Genomic DNA, 6,844 nt, shown 5'->3' on the forward strand with positions numbered 1-6,844 from the left:
GAATACAGATAGGTATTTCTATAGTGTAGGAAGAGAAATGTTATCAGATATAAAATGGAGAATATTATCTGATATACAATGGAGAACCATTACAACTGTGAGGTTTCCTATTTCTCAAGCAAGGAGTCTGTGAAACAAGAGGAAGTCATATATTACCATTGTTTTTTCTAAATAGCAGTATTAAAAGCAAATATTAGAGTGCTAGCTAATTATCTCATATTAAGTGATGACAGGCTGATTCAATTTAAATTAAAAGAAAAGATACACAGAAAATAACTTAGACCACCTTACTAGACACCAAGGAAAATTTTGAACTTAAAAGATTCATGGCCATAAATGTAAAACCTTAGAACTTCTCGTAATAAAATGTGAGGCAACTATCAACGGTGGATGGAGATCTTTTTCTTCTGTTGATGTCCTTTTTTTAAAAAAGTGCCTTATATAGAAATGAAACACAATGCTTCATAATGAATTACAAGTTCTGGGTGAGATTCACCTACTGTAATCCAAAGGAGGGTAGATACCTATCAGAGTGTTAGTTTATCTCATCTCGCTAGCTCATTTCACTACTTTCTGCATGCATGCTTGCTGCAGGGAGGCCTGCAAAGGAAGCAAACCATTGCTTTCTCTGTGGAAAGCAAACACACTCTTCAGGGGTTTCTACATTCTCCACACTCTGGCCTGCACAGACAACTTGTGCGTGCTTGGACATCCAGAGGAGTGGAAGAGTAGTAGAGTCCTGGATTAGAAAAAGGAGTCACTGAAGAAAGATGCCCTATGGAAGCAACAGGACAATGAAATAGGTCTGTTTACCCAGCTAGCCAGTGATGCAGGTGGCAGCAGTAGGAGAAGATGAACTGTTAGGCACAGAATATTGCCTTCCTCAGTTAGCACTAGAGGAGACAGATCAGTCACCACTTACCCTAATCTTTACAGGCTCAGATCTTGGGAAGGGTCCTATGACCAAGAACACTACAAGAGATATCCATCAACAACTTCTCCAAACATATCAACAATATGGCGCACCTCATGGCTGTAGGGCTGCACTGATCATCTTCAGGAACCTCACTGACTCAAAACCTGATGGTAACAAGAGCTAATCATGGCAAGGACAACAGGAAGCACTGCACTCAGCTCAACTGGGGTACTGAAGGATATGGTAAGGGAGAAGTGAGCTGAAAGATGAACATAGCTAATACCAGCAGGCTTCTGCATTGCAACAGGAACTTTCTCAGGGGCAAAAAGTTTTCTACTCCTACCTAAGCACATTCCCTTATCCCTCTTTCCCTACATGCATCCCCTTCTGCTCCATGAATGATTCACAATATGGGCCAAGTCCTGACCAACATCATAAGCCTCACCTTGCACCTGTATATACTCCAATGTGATTTCAGCCAAAGCTGAAGGAATGTCATGCAAAGGCCTAAGAAACACATTTCTTTCCTCAAAGTGTCACAACACAGTAATGTCTAAGATATTAGACAGAAGCACAGCTTGATGGTTTCCTTACTTGAGCAACTGAGTGCAGACTGTGAAAACACACAGTACATATCTCACATATTATAGTGCACCTTTACCACCAACCTCATGCTCCTTTCTCCCCTCGCCCTTCCCTTCTCATTTCATCTCCTCTCCTCCCTTCACCACTCTCCAAAACGCTACCACTCAAAGTGACTCTCACAGAGCCTGCATGTCTGAAGAAGGAGGAAAAGAACTCTGCCATTGCTAGGGAAATGGCAGCTGCAAGACAACATAATGCTGACTATTATGACCAGTTTTGTTTTAATGGAAATATATGACCAGAAGTAGCCTCTTATCATTCCACTGTGTGTCCTGTCACAGTTACATAATCCCATCCATCCTTTCCTCCCTTCTTTCTTTCTTCCTTCCCTCCCATCCATCTTTCCACAGTTTGTCCAAAATCTGCCTTCTCTCTACTCGTTTCCTCCAGGCCTTTGTTCCCAGTTTAATTCCCTCCCTCCCGCCCCTTTTCCCCCCATTTCTATTCACAAACTATTTCTTTTGCCTGTTCAGTGTCATTTTCAATATACTGGGCTCCTCCAGTTTCCTAAGAACAGTCTGTTAGCCCCTAAGATAATATTTCATTTTGAGCTGAACTGGCCATTCAACAGCTACATGTTCAATGCAAATGTAAGATAAAGTACAACATTTATTGTTTAAGGAGGGTAACTGCTGAACACATTTTACATATTATTAAGTAAATTGGATGGCTTGGGGATATATTCAACGTGTCATAGGGCTTCGGTAAATTAGAAGTGAAGCTGGGATGACTGTTACTGGCAGATAGATTTGTTTTTGCCAAGCCCCAAAGAAAGAGTGTGAGATTGGCTTTGCTGGTATTTCTGGCATATGTGACAAGCTTTAACAGCTACCTCAAGCTCGCTGTTTATTTAAAGCAAGTGCTAAGCATCACTGGTCATCCTGTTAGAATTGTCAATCCCTAACTGACCTTTGTGTGTCCTTTTTGGATATCTCTCTAGTCCTCCAGCCAAATCCTAAGTGCTGTAAAAGATGTCTTCAAATGCTAAGGGTTCTTAATAAAATATGTAAACAACATTTTGGCAGCAGAAAACAGCTGGAGGTAGGAAGGGACACCACTCAGTCCATATAAGCAGTGGTAGTTCAGGATCAACCATAGCTCAGCATCCCTGGCTCTTTTCAGTGCTCCTTGAACCCCTTGGGTTATTGTGGCACCCTGTATGTGAGCAACACCTGTTTTCCCTGTGACACTTGTAATGCTAAACACAACCCAAATGGCGATGTGGAGTGTCTCCCACAGCAGGATTTGTAAGTGTACTAACTTGTGTCCTGTTATTCCAAGGGTTCATCACGGACCTCTGCTAATACATCACACAGTATTTGGTATCAGCCACTTTTCAGAAAGGAGGGAAGGAAATGAGGAAGGTTTTCTGGTAATGCACCTATTCATTTGGCATTACACAAGGGAATTGATTTTTTTTTTTAGTTTCTTCTTGTAGCTGTCTATTATTTCCATCTCGTCTACCATGAAAGCCAGAGTGGAGGCCAGAGGGAGGCCAGCAGCTAGGGGTCCCTCACCCGAGGCTGCTGGAGTGCTGGGCACAGCAGGAGAAGGGGAAATTGGTCCTTTCAGTGGCAGCAGTAACGGCCCCACATGACCTTCCCCTGCAGGGAGCTGGCTATCACCCTGGGTGGCTCTCAACGGCAGGGGCCCCTGCCAGGGGAAGTGTGAAGGGAGGCAGACCAGCAAACGCCACCTATGACAGGTTTTAAACCCCCTTTCTGTGGTCTATTCAGCTCTTTGAGTTTTTTTCTTAGTTCCTTTTCTTGTCTCAGTAATTTCTTAGCACCTTTCGCCCCTGTGCTCTGCCCTGGCCCCAATGCCTCACACCTGGACTCTGCCCCAGCTCTTGCCTAGTTCCCAGGCACTGCCTGCTGCAGTCCTCTGCAGGCTGCAGACCCCTGTGGCTGCCTCAGGGCTCAGTCTCCACCAGGCCTCGCCTCGCTGCTGGGCTGCACAGTGGTGCAGAGAAAAGACATGAAAGCATCACTGACACAGAAATATTAGAATAGAGATGCAGATAACTTCTGGAGTATGCCTAAAATGGGAAATAAATTATTTTATCCTCTATATGCATTTATTCATTTCCTGGAATGTATGACAGAGATAGTCTTTATGCCCTTTCAGTTTGCTGTACTTTGCTGAGTGAATGTCACCAGTGATTGCCTGAAATTGCTCTCCCTCTGACATTCATCAGGGATTATGATTTTTCTTTGCTGACTTCTTGAAAAGCAGCCTTGTTAGTCCAGACCAAACCTGGTAGAAAGATAAAGTCTGAACTAGTTATAATACAAAGGGGGAAAAAATTATTTGCATAGTTTTTGCCTTTATTCTTAATAAGCAAAATTTGTCCTTTATGATGGCCTGAAATAGTTTCTTTTTCAGAAAGAAGCCACCATCTTTCAACAAATTTGACAGCTACTGAAAGAGGCTGCTTAGGGCTCCCATTTCACTATTGTCTCTCTAGAAGGATTTGTAGGTACTTCTGTGCTCAGGCAACTGCTGCCTTCCCTTTCTCAAGCAGAAGTGCAGCAGTTCCAGCTTCAGTGACTGTAACAGTGTGAATGCTCCCAGGAGGAAGGAAGGGGCAGTATAAGCATGAACTGGCTGCAGAAAGATGGAGATTGCAGTTGTGGATAGATGTGTGGTACTACGTTTGGGTTTGTGACTTGTGAGAGCGAGACTCAATTCCAGACTCAAATATCTACATTTAGGCATCCTCATGCCTAAGCGAATATGCAGACGAGTAGGCTGTGTCTAAACTCTCCGTGCAGACAGCATTAATAGAGGGAAGCAAATGTTTGTGGAACTCCATTGCCTGGAGCTCCATCAACAATAGGGGGACCTTGGCCACCCAGATCACAGGTAGATGCTGCATGTGTCTGCATGTAGGTTGTTGTGGAGTGAAGAGCTGCTTTGGATGGAGGATTTGAACAAATGGGGAGTGCATGTACATGCAAGGAGGGCTATACCTGTAGAGGTAGTATGGAAGGAGGTTGCAGTGGGGTTAGTGGAGAAGGGGACGCCCTGGGAGAATATTATAGCTGGCAGGAAAATGCCAAACTGTCTTTTTTGAAAGACTTTGGAAAGTCATAGTTGTTTTTGTTCTGCCTGGTTAAAATGAAACTATTGTTCATTCAGGGCAAAAGATTTCCTGACATTTTGGAGGAGGAAAAACCTTTATTTTTTATTTACAAACTGCCACAATTAAAATTCTTCAACTTTGACTTTTTCTTTTTTCCTTTTACCACCAAAGGTACCAAAATAAATCATATACAAGGTTTAATTGCCCAGACACACAAACACACCCACATAGACACACATGCATTTTCATTTTGATCTCCAGCTTTTATTTGCCTGGATCTTTTCCAAGGTTCTCCAACCCAGAAAGTCACAATTTTAGTTTTTCTTTGGCTACTACACAGTATTTCAAAATTAAGAAAACTTTCCTCTCTTAGACTGGCAAAAAGGAAAAAGCAAAAGCAAGAGTAAATATAGATAGAAAACTGATAGTCACTTTGCATTCTGTTATATTGACTAGCAACAAGAAATGCAAACAAAAGCAAGGGAAAAAGAGTAAGTTGATCAAAATGTTGCAAGTTGTGAAAATTTTCAATTTCAGTGTAATTTAAAAAAAAATACCTTGAAGAAGTATGCTTCATATGTCATTTTGAGGCTTGAAGAGGGTAAGTACGTTTCTTTTTCTAGTTGAAAAAAATCTTACAAATGAACACTTTTAACAAGCTGTCAGCTTTATTCTGGTATCATAATACGCGGCTGTGAGAAAACCATGTGTGCTGAAACATGTTTTTCTTTTGTCTGTAGCCAGTTTTAATCCAGATCAAAAATGCACGCACCAGGGAAATGAGGCAACATTCAGAGTCAATGAACTATCTGAAATTTCACAGCAGATTCTGATTCTCAGGCAGTGCAATTGCATTAAAGCCAGGGAAGGAGTGGTGTTTCATTCTCAGCTGAGGATTTGGCTGTTAGGGTTAAGCCATAGGCTTCAGTCTTTCATTCTGCAGTACGGATTTACTTCAAATGTGAAGCTGACCTCTGCAATTTCCTCCCCACCCCCAGGATTATTGTGCCATCACAGAGACACAGTCAGCTGAGAGAAGAGGAGGAAGGAATTTCCTCACTTTCTTATCTGGACCTCTGAGTAGGTGACGCTAAGAGGGAGTGGAGATCAGCAGGTGGTGCTGGGGGAGGGATGGAGGGGGCGACGGGTCTGGGGGGGGGACAGGCAGTAAGCTACACAGGATAAAAACAAAATCAAGGTCTTGTCAGCATGGGTGTGAAAGTGTTTCTCAATAGATTAGAGGGTTCCACTGCTCCCCTCACCTCTCCCCTTCTTCTGCTATTGCAGAATCTGTGTGTAACTCCCTCTGTAATCTCTGTGGTGGACATCCCAAGGACCAGCACAACAGAAGCAGCCTTCTCCACACACTAGCACAGGGTTCACCACCTTGTAACAACGCTTGCCTCTCTCTTTTCCAGGCCAGCATAGGACAAGGCTGTTGCTTCCCTCTGGAAAGTACTTTTATTCACTCTTCCCCCTATGTCAGCATCTAGCACACCTGTCCTGCACAAAGTAGTTCTGAACTACTTCGTTACGTTAGGGCAGAAGCTCTCTTGCATTCAGTGGCGTGTGCATCTAACTTTTAGTACAACAGCTCCATAGCTCTGTTCGTACTGTCCTTAAAACCCTTTGGCCCCAAACACAACAGGAGTGGCTTCCTGTGCCTTTCTTCTGGGATCTAACTCTGTGACTTCAGTCTTAAGAGCTTCTGTCTCCAACTCTGGACTTGTATTTCTTGCTTTACCCTTTCCTTGGTCTTCGTGTCCATGGTGATCTGCTGTTGCCCCTTGGAATCACAACCCAATCTACTCCCTCCTCCTTAATCTTGGTATCATATCTTGTCAGTACCTATAGACTCACCCATCTCACTTCTCTTGATTTATCCTCAATCCTTTTTGCTGCTTGGTCATTCAAATCATCCCTTGATTCCCATGCCTGTAATTTCTGTTCCTGTTCACATGCTTCCTCCTGTACTGGGATTCCCCTCCTCTGATAATGACCCTGCTTGTCAGTGGGACCTCTAATGCTTTTCCACATTGCAGATTCAGAGCATTTGCAGCCACTCAGTGGCTTCTTCCTTCACCTCTTTATTCATACTTGTTCCCTGTGACAATACACTGGATTCTCCTCACTTTCTCTACTAAAGTCAGCATCCCATAGATTACAGTGCCCACGCAGCCCCTTTCATCACCTTTAGC

The sequence above is a fragment of the Dromaius novaehollandiae genome, chromosome 18 (genome assembly GCF_036370855.1).
Source record: "Dromaius novaehollandiae isolate bDroNov1 chromosome 18, bDroNov1.hap1, whole genome shotgun sequence".
Classification (NCBI taxonomy): domain Eukaryota; kingdom Metazoa; phylum Chordata; class Aves; order Casuariiformes; family Dromaiidae; genus Dromaius; species Dromaius novaehollandiae.